The sequence below is a fragment of the Phoenix dactylifera genome, chromosome 1, assembly GCF_051530095.1.
Source record: "Phoenix dactylifera cultivar Ajwa chromosome 1, Ajwa_hap1_PhDact_Kaust_v1.1, whole genome shotgun sequence".
In the NCBI taxonomy this organism is placed as follows: domain Eukaryota; kingdom Viridiplantae; phylum Streptophyta; class Magnoliopsida; order Arecales; family Arecaceae; genus Phoenix; species Phoenix dactylifera.
In genome coordinates this window covers 30,141,331-30,159,235 of record NC_143190.1, presented here as the reverse complement: position 1 = coordinate 30,159,235, position 17,905 = coordinate 30,141,331, and the positions used below count along the sequence as shown (strand labels likewise).

The 17,905-nt window shown below is 36.4% G+C and overlaps 1 non-coding gene across 1 annotated transcript; it reads left to right on the top strand.

The window, feature by feature from the left end:
- Positions 1-1,087: 1,087 nt before the first annotated feature.
- LOC120106144 (small nucleolar RNA R71) lies at positions 1,088-1,193 on the top strand. Its single transcript, XR_005508367.2, has one exon. It is a non-coding gene; the product is annotated as a small nucleolar RNA R71 (small nucleolar RNA).
- Positions 1,194-17,905: the final 16,712 nt, after the last annotated feature.

The following is a 17,905-nucleotide window of genomic DNA, read 5'->3' as shown; positions in this document are numbered from 1 at the left end:
GTTGATTTTAACTTGTTTGAAGACCTCCATCATCTCTTCTAGTGAAGTTCCCTTCTTGCCAAAGAGAGAGGGTGCATTAAGTGCTTCAGGGAATGGGGCCTTTGGAATGTGGGTTGTGGCAGATGGTGGACTAGCTGAAGAAGGTTTTGGATTTTCATGTGATACATTCCTCTCCTCTTCTTCACCTTCCTTGTTGTTATCCTCCCCAACCTTATTATCTATTACACGTCCACTCCTAAGGGTAGTCAAAGCATTAGCTTGCTCATGATTTAATCGAGTTTCTTGAGCCACATATTGTCCCCTTGGGTTACTCATTGGTTGACTTGGAAGCTTGCCTTTCTCTCGCTTGTTTAATACATTAGCTAGTTGACCCATTTAGGATTCTAGCTGAGCAATTGATTGCGTGTGAGAGTGCAATAGTTGTGTGTTTGCCTCCAAACCTTGAAGGGCAGTCAACACCTTCTCCTCAAAGGCTGTATTTCTTTGGGTTGGAGGAGGAGAATGTTGAAATTGAGTTGAGGGACGGTAGAGATGAAAATTCTGAGGGTTTTGAAAATTTTGGGAGAAGAGTTGGGAGGTATTAGAAGCTTGCTGCCTCCAAGAAAAAATTGGATGATTCCGCCATCCCGAGTTATATGTATTGGAAAATGGGTCATTACCCGGTCTGGGCTGTGTTTGGGCAGCATTGATGTATTCTTGCACGAGTTCGGAGAATTGGGGTGCTGAGGGGCACTCATGAATAGGATGCGATGAGCTAGAACAGATAGCACACACTTGTGCTTGGGAAGAACTAATGACATGTCCCCCTATCATTAGTTGGTCAATCTTATGGGACAATGCATCTACCTTGCTAGACAGGTTCATAGAATGACTTATTTCACAAATGGTCCCTTTTCTTTGAGAATTCAGGGGTGCTTGATGAGAACAAGAAGCATGGTGGAGGGAGTTTTCATTAAGATTTTCAAATAATTGCCATGCTTCATGCTCATTTTGAAGCATGAAAGTTCCCCCGCATGCAGCATCAATCATCTGACGGTTTTGTTCAGTCAATTCGTCATAGAAACATTGCACTAACTGCCATTTATGTATTTGATGATGTGGGCATTTACGGATTAGATCTCGAAATCTCTTCCAAGTTTCATGAAATTCTTCTCCCTCAGTTTGGGAGAAGCTTGTGATGACACGTCTAAACTGGTTCGTTCTTCCAATGGAAAAGTATTTTTTAAGAAATTCTTGTTGCATTTGATCCCAGGAACGAATCGAATTGGCTTCTAAAGAATTCAGCTATTGCTTGGCTCTATCTTTAAGGAAAAAGGAGAATAATCTAAGTTTCAGAGCATTATCAGTGAAGTTCTGAACCTTGACAGTGGTGCAAATCTCAAGAAATTCATCTAAGTGTTTATATGGTTCTTCGTTGGTGAGCCCATAAAAAGATGGGAGCATTTGGATCACACTAGACTTTATTTCATATTGTACCGCTGCTATTTCAGGTAATCGAATGCAAGATGGGGAAGTGTAAATGGTAGGAGTAAAGTACTCCCTCAGGAGTTTGGGTTGTTCTTCAGCCATCTCAGGAGGTGGGGATGATTGTAATGTTCTTATCTCAGCTCGAATGTGCCTAAGAGTCCGTTCTATCTCAGGGTCAAAAGGTAATAGATCACGTACTCTAGAACGACTCCCTTGCATACACTAGTACTTGATCAGTCAAGCATGCAAATAAAAGAAAAAAATACATCAATCCTTGTATTTTTCCTAAAATCACTAGACAACTCCTAACTGGTTTGAAGAGGCACCTAAGCCTCCAATCCGGTCTAATGAACTGAGTTGACCAGGTAAGCTCCCAGGTAAGTGGAGGGGTCACGATGCGTTCACAAAGGTCCCACTTAAAAACCACTTGCCTCGAACAGATGAACTGTCTCCCTTATAGGGACAAAACTTGCCTAGACATCAATTAAGCCACAGAACGAAATTGGTGCAACTTTCGGTGATCTTCGTCCTATTGAGCTAGAATGTCCTTAGGGGCCAACGTCTAATTGATTTTAATTAAAGTGACACTATGTGAAATTGAGTTCACCTAAGTTGGGCAAGAATCCGGTGATGAAATCCGGCTCTTATCTTGTTGGGGTAATTGCCCTTACTATGTCCGGATTAATTTGTGTATGTGTATCAAGCATGCATTCACACTTTTGCTAAAATTAAAATCAAACAATCACCACAAAATTTCAAGCTAATAATCAATTTAAACAAAAAAGGTTTAGAGGTTACCAAAGGAAATTTCTCCAGCAAAATTTTTTTTTTAAGCAAACCTCTACAGCATTTCTTTTCCAGCAGATCTCTTTTTGATCATCCCAGATTTTTTTCTCGATTTCTGATCAAATAAGACCAAAAGAAAAATTAAAAAAAATTAGTAGAAGAGAAAAAGGAGATAAGAAAGTAACAATTGTAGAAAATAATTTTTTTATTTTATTTTAGATATATATATGTTTTTTTGAAAAAAAAATTTTGTAATTTTTTTTAATGAAAGGAAAAATAACTATGCTAGCAATCTCTGGTAATGGCGCCAAAAATTGATCGGTTCTTTAAATTTTAAAAATAAACCACGCAACATATCCTGTAGGATAGTAATTACGGGCGTCGGTCCACAGGAATTGAAGAATAAGTTATTTTTTTAAAAAAATAAATCAAGAAGAAGGATTTGCTAACTTGATTTAACTAAAATAAACTATGAGTGCGAATTGGAATTTATTAGAGTAAATAGATCTAGGGTTTGGAATCCACCACATAGCATTGCATCAAGGACTGTGTTCTTAATTTTTGTCTTTTGGAGGGGCATGCAATTTGGCTACAAACCTTTTAAAATAAAATCATAAAGAGTGTTAGGAAGATCCATCTTCGGTGTAGCATGAAGTGCCTACCTAAGTATGTTAATCTAGGATGCAGCACACTTCATCTTCCTAGGCATGGATCATCTTAGACTATTTTAGCAAACAAGATTAGTAACTAGTATGCTCAAAGTTTAAATATCATAAAGGAATATTTCATTGAAAATAAGAATTTAAACAAGCTCCAAAATAATAAAAAAGTAAGAACTACAATTGCCCGGATACATTGCTAGGGCTTCATCCAGCCCTAGATTGGACGTTTAGCCGCGCATGGCTTCCGAACGACCTCCCATCTTCAAGTGAAAGTCTTCCCCTCTCATTCTTCCCAAAATATCACAAAATATTCTCTTTCCCCCCCTCCTTTCTTTTTTTATTTCTTTTCTCTCGTTCTTCAAAACGAAACAGAGCCCCCTCCCCTGTTTTCTTTCCTTCCTCCATCGAGCTCTCTCCCTTGCCACCCAACGCCCCCGGTTGCTTGGTTCTTCCTCCTTTTATAGATCTCGAAGACCCAGCGATGGATCCCCAGCGAGGAGGAGGGCGTGATGCTGGGAATGGATCCGGCGGAGGCTTGATTTCTGTTGCATGCGAGATCGCTGGAGAAGGGCATGATGCTGGGAATGATCTCGGGCTTGATTGCAGAGGCTGGTGAATGCGAAAGGGAGAAGAGATAGAGGCAGGGTCATCCGGGATTTGGGGATCTTGAATCCGGATGGTGAGATCGTCGGTGGATGCGGCTGGAACGGGCTGATGGCGCTGGTGCTGGATTTCGGCTGCTGGGAGTGGATCGTTGATTGCAGCCGGCTGCGATCGCGGAGGAGTGGTCGCTGGCGGAACACCCAGGGATGAAGACGATGCTGCAGCTGCTTGGATGCAGAAGACGCCCGGCTGTTTCCCTCGTAGGTAAATCTGGCACGCGGCTGATACAAATTCCCGTTGTTTTGAAGTGAGGGCGGAGGATCGGGCTGATTCGGAGGGCTTTCTGGGTGCGGTGATTTTGTGAATAGGAGCGAAATGGCTGGACTGCCGGGATCTTGGATGCATCATGGAGAGAATCGAAGCGGAGGATCGTACGCGAGAGGAGTAGGAGGAGACGAGGATGTTGGGATCGGCTGGGAGGAATTCCTATGAATGTGCGGGGGGGGGGGGATGCGGAAAGGATGATCATGCGGCTTGTTCCAAAATAGGGGAGGAGAAAGGAAAATAATGTGGAAGATGAATACGGGAATGAGGGAGGTTATGTGATTTTTTTTATTATTTATATTTCTTTTTCTTTTTTTAGAAAAGTGGTTGGGGTCCACTCGGGTAGGTTGGAAGGGCTTTGTTCTGAATCTAAAATAAAGGAAGTTTAGACACGTAGAGAAAATGGGAGAGGCCTCTGTTTTGCTAGGTTGGGAAGCTTGGTGCACACGGGAAAATATGACATGGACAAAGGAATGGATAGCTTCATGCACATGTGGGATAAAGTAGTCCACACATGAAACAGATTGGGACTAGTTCGTGAATAGGATGACTCGACCTGCACACACATTAGACTAAATCAATATAGAAAATTAAACCAAACTTGAATTACCTCTAATAATTTATTAAAATGAAATGACGAGGGAAAACACATTTTCTTCTGTTAATATTTAAAATATGTTCATAACAATAATAATAAGTGCTATGTAAAATAGATAAATTTGTATATTATTTAGCACTTATCAGGTACCTAAAACGAATAACTAAGATTATCTTGTCAAAGCAACCCTTGAAACTCATGTGAAACTCGTAACTAGGTGCCATGACACATGACTTATAAATAAATTTTATTTCATCATTTGTAAATATAATTTAAATTATCATTTCATATCTTGATATGCTTAAATTTGTAAATTCAATTATACTATTGAATATTTACTAAATGCCTTATATGTATGATAAATTTTATCTCAACAATCTTAGGATGTGTTGCCCAAACGTGACAACCCAAGAGGGGGGGGGGGTTGAATTGGATTTTTCAAATTTTAATTCATGATGGTGCAACAGAATGAAATTAATCCTAAGTACTTGCTCAAATATAAAACTCAAAGATAGAGATAATAGTCACACACACAAAGACATAAGGTTTTATAGTAGTTCGGTGCACTCCAAAGCACCTACGTCCATTCTCCAAGACTCTTCTTGAGAATTCATTATAATCTGCCTGATTACAGTTGGATTGTTTTTCCAGGCTCACAATCCAAACCTTACAATTAGATTTCTGGGATTACCAATTAACCTTTTCGTTGGTTTTGCGGGCTCACCAACAATCGTAACCGTTGGTTTTTGCGGGATCACCAACAAACCTAACTAAGAGTTAAGGGATTGAAATGTATACAAAACAACTATTGCTCAGTTTGAAATAAAAGCAAACTCAGTAGGTTGAGCAATAGTTGATGGCGCTTTAGATTTTTGTTGATGAGAGAATTGCGCCACGTTGAGCCGGAGATTGACTGTTGGTGGATTTCTTCTTAGAATGCTTTTCTAATTTGCTCAGCTCCTAGCTCTAATTCAATAGCTCACAGAAGAATGAAAAATCTATTTGACTCAAGCTCTTGATTGTATTCTTTAAACACACTATTTCACTTCTTTTTCTTTCTTGTTGTTTTCCCTTGTTGAATCCTTTGTTTTTATAATCTTTGAGTAGGAGGGATTGCATTACTATCCGTTAGACACAACAAATATAGCCATTACCAACCTTTTCCCTCTGTACTGTTCTTTTGAAAATGTAACCGTTGGAGCTTCCAGTCGATTTGGAGTCGACTCGTGTAAACTTCGAGTCAGCTCGTATGGACTTGGAGTGGACTCAAACTTTTGAGGTGTCGACTTGAGTTTGGATCCTTTTTATCTGATCTTCTATCGTTCACCAGTGGAGTCGACTCGGGCTTTTCTGAAGTCAACTCGCCTAGCTGTTCATATGAGCTTCTTTCTTTGAGTGAGTCGGCTCGATGATTTCTAGAGTCGACTCATCCCTTATTCATCCGAAAAATCGCTCTTTTGTTATTCTCTCAGGGAGTCGACTCGATGTATCCAAGAGTCAACTCGGCCACTGATCATCCAAAAAAAAAGTTTCCGTCTTTTTCTCGGGGGTCGACTCGATGTCTCCTAGAGTCGACTCGGCCACTGTTTTATCCAAAAACCAAGTTTCTGTCTTTTCTCCGGAAGTCGACTCGATGTCTCCTGGAGTCGACTCGGCTATTGTTTAGCCCAAAACCAAGTTTCTGTCTTTCTCTGAGTGTCTAAGAGAGTCGACTTGGCCACTGTTTTTGACTTTAGTCTTTTAGCTCATTGTGAAGAAAGTCGTCTCTTGATCTCTTGGAGTCGACTCGAACTTTGATGGAGTCAACTCGAGATCAAACATGAGTCGGCTCCTTAGCATGCCAGAAGTGTGCCGACTATCCTGTTTGTGTCAGAGTCGACTCGAACCCTTCTTGAGTCAACTCGAGGACTGTTTCATGGCCATTTACTGATCCAAAATCTTTTCAAATTAGTTCTTGCTAATTTATCCTGAATTATTTCAACATTTTTCTGGAACACTAAACATAAACTCATTAGTACAATAACATGTCCTTAATGGCTTTGTAAGCATCAAATTCTCACTGGGATCATCAATCTCCCCCTTTTTGATGATTACAAAATATTAAATGTAAGCCGGATATTGTGCAAGTGAAGTGTTATGTAGAAGATAAATCAAGATAGTATATAGCAATTTGAAATTGAAGTGATTACTAAAATGTAATTTTGTATTGATAATCAGATCAATATTTAAATGCTCCCCCTTACTTTTGTATCAAATTATTTGTGTCAAATTAAAACTTTCTGCCTCCTTTCATTTTACAAGGCTCCCCCTTACTTTTTCTTTATATGTCTCCTTTCCCCCACGTTTCCATACTATATTCCTTCTCCCCCTTTTTGTTATCATCAAAAGGGATTATTTGTCCCCTTGTTTATGTTTCTTCTCCCCCTTTTTGTTTTAACCTTTTATTTGAAGTTTTTCAATACTTGTTAGGTTAGATGCTTATAACGATTCATGTCTCACAAAAGCAATACCAAAAACAATTTGCTAAAAGAGATAGTACTGAAGGTAAATCTTGTATTCATTCAAAATATTTTACAAGATTACAAAAAGACTTTTCAACACAGTTAGACTATTCTTCATCAAATGAGATGTTCACATGTTTGGAAGAAGATCCTTTCTTAGTGGGTCTGGTAGGCTGAGCAGGCTGAGCTGCTGCAATCTGTAGATCTAGTCTTCCTATGATGCTGCTCAAGGAGTACAATATGTTGTTGAATGTGTCTCCTTGTGTAAGTGTGAAACTCTCTATGATCCTTTCAATTCTTTGAAGGCCTTGTTCAATTTTTGTTGCCCAGAGATGGTCACCCAAGAGGGGGGTGAATTGGGTGTTTTAAAATTTTTTGTCCAATTAAAAATAAAACACACAAATGTATGAGCTAAAGTAAAAATAGAGATATGAAAACAGACAATCGCAAACACAAGGTTTTATAGTGGTTCGGAGCTTTCACTGCTCCTACATCCACTCCCCAAAGCACCTTTGGGAATTTCCACTATAATCCAAGATTACAGTCCGGTAGTTTTGCGAGTGCACTACCCAACTCGTTGTTTTACACCGGGCTAACAACGAACCCTACAACCCCCAATTTCACCTAGGCTTGGGACGCCTTTCCCTTGTTCCAAATTCCTTGACTGGAACAAGCACAATAATGAAAAGTTTTACAAGGATTCAAAAGCTCTTAAGAAGCAAATAAAACAGTGAGAAATAATAAAACCCAGAAGAACCCTTTTAGCCGTTGGAAGCGTGGGAAGTGGTGGTTCTTCCGATGTGGATTACGTTGGCTTGAATGTGAGCTTTGAGTGCCGAGCGGGAGAGAGTAGTTGAGCACGAAATCAGTTGGGAAGCTTGAAGGCACTTGATTTCTTCACTTGAATGCACTAACTCCCTTGAACCTCTTTTTCTTTCTTCTCTCTTGAATGATCTTATGTTAGGTTGGTGAGAAGTTGTTGGAAGGCACTTAAGAGCTCCCTTTTATAGCCCAAAAAGCAAATATAGCCGTTAGACACAAAGAAAGAAACGTTTGAAATTCAAACAGACCTGCAAAGAGGTGTCAGTCGTGTCCCAGGCGCTCCGGAGACGTCTCCGCTTCAACGCGAGACGTCTCGGCTGTAAGATTTTTCTTTTGACGTTGTTTGGGGTCGACTCGGCGCTTTACGGGGACGACTCTGATGATGAACCGTTTGAATGCTTGTTTTTCTATTTTTCTGAGAGGGTCGCCTCGGCACTTTACGGGGACGTCTCGGGATATTTGCACTTTTTGCATGGGGACGACTCCGCTGCCTCGGGGACGACTTCGCTGTTTTATCTTCGAAAAACAAGTCCTCTAAAATTCTCTGAGAGAGTCGACTCCGCTTTTTCAGGGGACGTCTCCGCTGCCTTATCATCGAAAAAGACATCCTCTGGAATACCCTGAGAGAGTCGACTCCGCTACCTCGGGGACGACTCCAGAAGTCTGCTTTTTACTCGCTGTTACCCAAGGTGACAACCCAAGAGGGGGGGTGAATTGGGTCTTTTAAAAACTTTTAAACTACTTCTAATCTTTTAGAGTTAATTAAGCTAAGTTGTATGGATGCTTAGTGAAATTTAAACTTAGCAAGAGTATGATTCTAATCTAATCAACTATTAAGCAGCGGATTCAATAAAAGATTAGTCTAAGTTTGCCCAAGTATGCAATTCAATTGAATGAGACTTGATTAAGTAAATTGAATATGCTTGCAACTAAAGGATGCACGAAGAAGAGTTAAGCAAGCTTAGTATCTAAGTAAGTAAGTGAGTGAGGAAGTCAGACAACAAAGAGCATCACAAACACAACAAAAATATAGTGGTTCGGTGCATCCCAGCACCTACATCCACTCCCCAAGACCTCTTGGGAATTTCACTATAATCCCTCAGATTACAGCCGGTTGTTTTACAAGCTCACAACCCAACTTGTTGTTTTGCGAGATCACAACGAACTCGGTCGGTTTTCACAGGCTCACCGACTAGAACCTACCGATTGTTTTCACGGGCTCACAATCCAACCCAGTTGGTTTTTCCAAAGGCTCACCAACCACAACCTTACAACGATTGTTTTCCGGGTTCACAATCAACCCAGTTGGTTTTCCCCAAAAGCTCACCAACCACAACCTTACAACGTTGGTTTTCCCTTTGGCTCACCAACAAACCTTACCACCGTTGGTTTTCCTTTGGCTCACCAACAAACCTTAACCTCTTGATTCAATCCCTTGATTGAATCAAGTTACAAGATATTAGACTAAGAATTTAAAGCAAGTACAAGCTTCTTAACTAAGCAAATATATCAAATATAAACAAATGGAGTAAAGAGAAGCTCTCAAACGAATTTTGAAGATGAAGGAACTCGGCTTCTTCTTTACTTGACCCTCTTCTGATTTGGCACGAGGTAGAGGATGATTGAGGCAGCACACGGATGGAGAGGAAGCTTTGGGATTCACTAGGATGCTCTTCTTCTCTCTATTTCGCTTTGGATGGCCCTTTTGTGCTTATGGGAGATTTTCCTTGTAATCTCTTTGAAATCTCTTCCCTAAATATTTTCTCCCACTTCCATTCCTTTTTCCCTAGCTCTCCTCTTGATTTTATAGCTTTAGATGTCGTGGAAATAGAAATCTAGCCGTTAGAGACAAAAATAGAGCCGTTGTGCACAGTCTGCAACTCCTGACAAAGTTTCCGTTGGGATTGGAGTCGACTCGCCTGTTGCAGGAGTCGGCTCGTGCTTTTCTGGAGACGACTCGGCCACTATTCCAAATTTGAATTAATGTGCATGCCTTGTCCTAGAGTCGACTCGGACCAAACTGGAGTCGACTCGCCAATAGCTGGAGACGACTCGGGCACTTGGGGGTCGGGTCATTCTCAGGAATCCAGAGGACATATTTTCTGATTTTCTTCCTCGAGTCGACTCAGATTCTCTTGGAGTCGACTCGGATTCTCTTGGAGTCGACTCGGCTCTCAGAGCCCGAAAACTGATCCTCTGTATTTTGGGGTCGCGCTGCCTTGGAGTCGACTCGAACTGTCTTGGAGTCGATTCGCCTCTCAGAGACGAAAATACCGTCTTCTGTCTTTGGGGTTGCGCTGCTTCGGAGTCGACTCGGACTTCGCGGGAGTCGACTCGGCTCTCAGTGTCTGAAATTGGCTCTCTGACTTTTTGCCTTGTATTTCTCTGGGAGTCGACTCTTACTTCCTTAGGAGTCGACCTGCCAACCATCGGAGTCGACTCGGCTCTCAGGGTCCAAAATATCTTCTCTATGTTTCTGCCTTGTTACTCCCTGGAGTCGACTCGTACTATCCAGGAGTCGACTCGAGGACTATTCTTTTGAATTTTCCTTTGAATTTGCTCTTCCAACTTGAGTCCTTTGAATTTGAAACTTGGGCCAATGAAGTGTAACTTTCTTCCAACTTTTCTTGAGAACTTTGGAGTTCTTCTTGTGTTCTTCCAACTTGCTATGTTCCTTGCAAAATAAATATCTTTCTCCTTGCAACACAAACATTAGTATTTATACTTCAAGGTTTTGCGATCATCAAAATCAATCTTTAAATCAATCTTTGGGTCATCAGTCTCCCCCTTTTTGATGATGACAAAACTTGGAGTATATGCAATATAAAATATATTGTGTTCTAGAAGTAGTGCATAGCTAAGTTGCATGAAGTAGAAAACATATATATTTAAAACATACTTCATGATAATGCTTTAGATTTAATCAGCTTAACATAATCAACATATCTAAATTTAAGCTGGTTTGTATTCAATTCAAAACATAAAGCATTGTGAACATATATTTAGATATTTCTCCCCCTTTTTGACAACATCAAAAAGATAGTGAAACATTAAGCACAAAGATAAGACTACTCAAATATTTCTTTTTCTTATTGTACTCTGATTTGCATGTCAAATTATTGCAAGGATATGAATCATATAACTCAAGGCAATAATATTAGAATAAGATTAATGAGCATATATCAGAGCCAATTAAGATAATTTCAGAGCAGAACACATCGAATGTGATTCCAAGGATAGTTTTCAACTCAAGGGTAGATGGAATCTTTCTTAAGTTAATTCAAGAAGTACCATGAATGATATTCAAAGAAAGCGCGAATGGAAATCTAACCTCTCTTCAATAATAAGTATGAAAGCTTATTCATTTAAGATCTTTTGCCCAATATATTAAGTATTTTATCAACATGAGAGCAATTTAATTAATTTTCAGAGTATAAGATCAAAACTTATATACTTGAAAAACATATCATCATGTTGGATCATTAATTCTTAATAACTTCAAAGTTCTTTTATGATAATAAGAGCATTGGGGCACAAATACCAAAATATGCAATTTTTGATACATCTTAGAGCTCATTTAAAGACTTTCTTTTATTTCTTTAGAAAATAAGCACAATTTGATACATAAAAATATGAATTGGCACAAAATTTGAAGTTCTAAAGAACAAGCCAATTAGGACTCATTAGTAAATTTCAAAATAGATTTTCTAAAAGATACTCAAGCAAATTCAACATATCATTCTCCCCCTTTTTCATTAAATTAGAGGCTCTTAAGATCAACTATTTGAATTGCAATTTGGTTCATGATTTATGCATAAGATATATTAACCAAATAACAAGCCTCAAGTTGTATCATAAAGTTTTTTAGATTAAATTTCAGATGATACATATTGGAGAGTATTAGGATCACTTTTCATTTCTCTCTCCTTTAGTTATGGATTTATGCGATTAAGTTTCATATGATCTTTCCTTCTGAAATTTTCTTTCTTCCCCTTAATTGATCATTCCATTTAAGAGTTTAGAATTTGAAGATAATGTTCAATAAAATTGTCAATCTCAAAACAAATATATTTTCTATAAGTATCAGTTTATTTTCATAAGACTCAATGTTTGAGATAAGACAACCTTTATAGACAACCTTTAAAGCAAGTCTTGCAATATAAGGAGGTTCATCAAAATCAATCTATAAAAATCAAGGTATGAGATACTGAATATCTAAAGCTCCCCCTCAAAAGATGCATGAACTCAATTTCTTAATCACAGTTTTTCAGCAATGTATACATGAAACACAATAAATCTTTTTAATATCAAAATAAAATCATATATTTAGAAATTTTTGTTTGCAATCAAGATCATCGAAAGACACATCATTTGGACCAATATTGGTACACTCTAAAGATAAGTAATGATATGTTTCGGATGCGTATCGGAGCAATCAACTAAGGCTTCAAGATGTTAAGTAAATTAATTCTGTTTTTCTTACATTAGGATTTTATTTAGAAATCATATTGAGTTTAAGCTTTTATATAAAATCAGATTCTGAATTTCATAAAGATTTTCAATAGAGGCTTTCAAAGTCATAATTTGAGATATGTATCTTCCACACTGTAGCTCATCTTAAATCATTATGATTGAAAACACATATTTCAATAACATTAGAGCACTTTCAGAATCTTTATATTTAATATTGAGTTTCGATACACGATGGAGGATATTTTAACAAGTATTAGGACATTATGTATCAAAGTTAGGCAAGTAGAAAGATAGATCAAGATCAATTCATTTTGCCTAAATAGAAATATCCTTCTCTTCTTCTTTTTGCATATCTATTTAACTTTCAAAGATAAACGTGAATGACAAAACTGAAATTTCTTTTTTAATATTACTTAAAAAAATAGTACTTCAAATATTCAATCAAATTATCCAAGCATGGAGCATTACACAATATTGAGAGTCCGTAATTTAAAGCATCATGCCACATGCAAAACATATTACGTGTTAAGTCATGCATTAAAATATTAAGAATAAGCATGTCAAGGATCAAAATCAATTCTTTTTCAAATAAACTCCCCCTATTTAAATATAATCTTGCATTGATTTCATCCTTAAGGTGTGTTTTCAAGTGATTAAAGCTTGACTTGATGCTTCTTATATACTTTCATTTACTTTGTCATTCATTTTTACTTTCTTATGCTCTATTCTCTATTTGCTCCCTATCCGGTGGAGTTGGAAGGGGCACGAGGTACTACCACTAGCCTCCCTCTTGTGCCGTCCCTAATATGCCCTACACCGAATAGTTGGGTCAAATAGTGCCGGGTACTACCACCAGCCTCCCCATTGGCACCATCCCTATGATGAGCAGTATAGAAAGGTTCAAATGTTCACTTCAAACTTTTCCTGTTTAAGTGTAATTAATTACAGATTTTATTCCTTCCAAAAGTGCTGAAGATATTATGCTTGTTTTTCTTTTCCTTAAGATTGGAATATTTGTCTTTGCTTAGATTTTACATCTCTTGAATAATATCCATTTTCTTTTCTTTATCTCTCTCTCTTTTTGTTATTCTCAAGTAATTTACATGAAAGAGCAGAATAAAGAAATAATCTTATGTATCATATAGATGTATATCATGCAAACAATATTTTCATTGTGCTCAAGGATTCATAACTTTTCACAAGTTATTTTACATCAAAATTTTAAGCATATACTTGTGTATTTCATGGTTATGATATAGGCATAGGTGCATTTTAATTTGAGCAAACCATGAATCAATTTCTGAAAGCATAAGTCAATGAATACATATATATAGACATGATATCAAGGAATTAATAATTAAAGATTTTAACCATGCCATACTAAGATTTAAGTTATTGACTTTGCTCAATTAATTTATGAGAGAGGTATCTAGAATTACCAATCTATTCTGCATTCTTCAGTCAAATACCTACTAGATTTCTTATGTATGAACTTTTGGCTGAAGAAGGTCCTCTCTCTTGTTTGCATGAGAATGTTTATTGTATCTTACGTGGAGATATCCTTCAAGTTGAAATCTCTCATTTTCTTGCTCAAGGATCCTGCATTATTAACAAAATTCTTTTCTTTCTTGAAAGAAAGTCATTAGTTTCTTCAAGATACAAAACATTCATATAGCATATTTCTTAACTAGGTAACTCAACCTAAGATATGATAATCATTGAATGTTGAGTCACTTTACTCAAGAGATTGCCTAAATATAAGCAAACATATGTCACTTGAACTAAAGAGATAGTTTCATTAACCAAGACTGTTCAAGGACAAGCATGTGAAGCAATAGGAAGATTCATCAAGGTCAAATTAATTTCTTATTTTTAACATCAATTTAGCTTAGATTCTATTTGCTTAAGATAATTATCAATAAGGCATGCTAGCTAAGTTTTAATCAAATTGCCTTAAACAATTGTTTCTATCAAAATTCAGATTATGATTCATTTGTTATCAATAAATTATGATTCATTAGAGTTAGATTGAAGTCTTGCACAAGGGCACATAATGATCACACAGTCTGGTCTATTAAATAATTATTCTATCGTGCTTTTGATGCTTGTTCCAAATCACAAATTGCTTTATCATATTTGTAATGAGTGTTTTCAAATAAGGTGGTTATTTTACATAGATCCCTTTTTAATGAAATAACCACATAGGAGTGTATTCTACACATTCATTTGACAGAATATAAAGCTCATAAAGCAAGCAGATGATAATGGTGATCTTTACTTCTAATCATACAAGAATTTCATCAAGATCTATTTCATCTTTTCTTGATTTAGTCTTTTAGTAGTTATCAATTTTTCTTTATTGAGTGCATTTCTGAAAAACTCAATTTGGTTCTAATTATTAACAAGTTTTCAGATTGTTATATGTAAAAGATTAACCATATACATATATAATCTAATTTTAGTATCTTGATAATAAATCATTAGTCTCATAGAGAATAAAATGAATTCATATTTCTACAACTAGAATCTTTTCATGAATGTTCTATATGCATTGCTTGATGAATGATATCCAAAGATAAAAATATCTGTATCAGATTTGGCATTATTTTCAAAAGACCATATCAAGCAAATCATAAGTTACTGAAAAATATGAAAGATATGCAATAGATCATTTTCTATTTTTCAGAAGATCAAATGGAGTTTTCATCAATAATAGACCTAATAGATACCATATATATGACAAGCAATGATGATAGCTTTTAATCAGACTATCATACAACATTGCCTTCTTCATTTCTTCAAGGATTCTATTGATCCTATTTTAACTTATGGTGTTCTTGGTGCAGAAGCAATTGCATTCAATATTATCTTCTGTGCACAACTTAATACAAAATTGGTTTTCAACACTATGCCATGATTCATAGTTTGCAAACCTTTTTCATTTGATTTCTTTTTGTGAGTTTGTGCCAATGCAGAAAATATTTCAATTTAAGTGCCAAGAACAAAACCAATGTAAGCTTTTGAAAACTTAGTGTTGGAAACAACATTTTTAGATTTAAAAATTGATTTTTGTTTGTTTTCTTAGTTAACATGCATAGTAAACTTTGACCTTTCAGAAGATACTCTAAGTAAGCCAAAGGCAAGGTCTTTTGAGATTAAGTACATACTAGCATGAGTTGATTTTATATCCAAAATGGTTTCTTTAATCTTGGTATTCATAGTGCATATATTCAAAGGTATACCAAGTGCACATTTTCATATCTATGATCGATAAACAATAATGCCATGGATAAAAACTCTCAATCAAGCATATAGAGAATTCATAGAGTTATTCTTAGCAACTTATCCAATAGTGAGTAAATCATACTATAAAATGAAGTGATTTGATAATATTTTCAAAAGTATTTTCTATATCACAAAATTAATCAATACTTGCAATTCATATTTTAATCAAATACTAAAGCAAAAGTAATGATGAGATGCAAGGGTTACTGATTTCATTATTATTAATTTTTTAATTACTTTTCATAAGTGTATTTTAAGTTTCACTCTTTAATGTGTGTCTAGAGCACCCATTTGTATGAAAGTTCTATTTGTTTCATGGGTATCTTGGCACACCTTAATCTACATCCTCATATTTTCATTTTGGGTACCCAAGCTTGCTTGGGTTCTTGAGAGTTAGGACATATAGTTCCTTTTGGAACCCAAATTTGTTTAATTGTAATAACTTTACTACTTGATTTAATTATGTTAGAACGATAGGTAAAGTTGTTATGCCCATTCTTTTCATGTTTGAAATAAGTTATCTTATTTAATGGTTTGCTTGGTGAATTAATAACCTTTTTCTTTAGGAATTCATTGCTAAGTGAAGGAGTTAAGCCAAATTTTGATTTATCAAAATCTGCATGTTGGCTTTCAAACATCATTTTTAATCTTTCTGAACTTACAGTAAATTTGTTAATAAAAGACTTCAATCGGTTAATTTCTTTACTTAAGTTTTGATTTTCTTTAATTAAATTCTGATTTTTCTGAATTAATTGTTCTAAATTTAACCTTAAAATTTTATTTTCAGAATTTAGTTTATCTTGTATTTCATCATTAGAATTTCTTTCTTTTGAAATTTTCAGATTTAGTTTCTTAAGATTTTTATTCTTCACAGCTAATTTTCTACATTCACCATACAAATCATGAAAAGCATTTAATAATTCATCATAAGAGAATTCTTCTTGAAAATCATTTGAGGTAAGAGTAGATTCAGATTTTACCTTGTCTTCTTGTGCCATAAAGCACGAGTTAGTTACCTCTTGTAGTTCCTTGGAGCTAATATCATCATTGTTGCTCCTAACTTTTAATTTCTTGCTTGACTCTTTCTTGGTCAAGGCTTTCTTCCTTTTTATCTCTTTCTTCCTTTCTTCTAGCTTCCTCTTCTTCTTTGTCTTTAGGAAGTTTTTGAATCTTTCTTTTTGATTTAGAGTGTTTCCTGCATTCTCAATGTTAGTCTTGCAATTATCCTCAAGTAAACTAACATGGGGTTCTTCGGAAATATCATAAGTTGCTTCAAGAGTATCCCATATTTGTTTGGCAGATGAACATATACAAATTTGGTTGAAAATATTTTTATTAAATGCACAGTAGAGAAGGTTCATAGCCTTAGCATTTAGTTCAGCCAAATTTTTATCGAACATACTTTCAATTAATTTCGTGGGTGTGTGTAGGCCATTTGTTATGACATTCCATAACTCATAGTTTTGTGATTGAGTAAAGATTTTCATTCTAGCTTTCCATTGAATATAGTTAGATCCATCAAACAGTGGAGGTCTGTTTGTGGAAAGTCCCTCAGCAAGTAATACGTTATGTGGGGTTGTCATGATCTTTGGCTCTAGTCGGTTAAGACTACAAATAATATTTGAGCACCTGCTCTGATACCACTTGTTGCCCAAGGTGACAACCCAAGAGGGGGGGTGAATTGGGTCTTTTAAAAACTTTTAAACTACTTCTAATCTTTTAGAGTTAATTAAGCTAAGTTGTATGGATGCTTAGTGAAATTTAAACTTAGCAAGAGTATGATTCTAATCTAATCAACTATTAAGCAGCGAATTCAATAAAAGATTAGTCTAAGTTTGCCCAAGTATGCAATTCAATTGAATGAGACTTGATTAAGTAAATTGAATATGCTTGCAACTAAAGGATGCACGAAGAAGAGTTAAGGAAGCTTAGTATCTAAGTAAGTAAGTGAGTGAGGAAGTCAGACAACAAAGAGCATCACAAACACAACAAAAATATAGTGGTTCGGTGCATCCCAGCACCTACATCCACTCCCCAAGACCTCTTGGGAATTTCACTATAATCCCTCAGATTACAGCCGGTTGTTTTACAAGCTCACAACCCAACTTGTTGTTTTGCGAGATCACAACGAACTCGGTCGGTTTTCACAGGCTCACCGACTAGAACCTACCGATTGTTTTCACGGGCTCACAATCCAACCCAGTTGGTTTTTCTAAAGGCTCACCAACCACAACCTTACAATGATTGTTTTCCGGGTTCACAATCAACCCAGTTGGTTTTTCCCAAAGGCTCACCAACCACAACCTTACAACATTGGTTTTCCCTTTGGCTCACCAACAAACCTTAACACCGTTGGTTTTCCTTTGGCTCACCAACAAACCTTA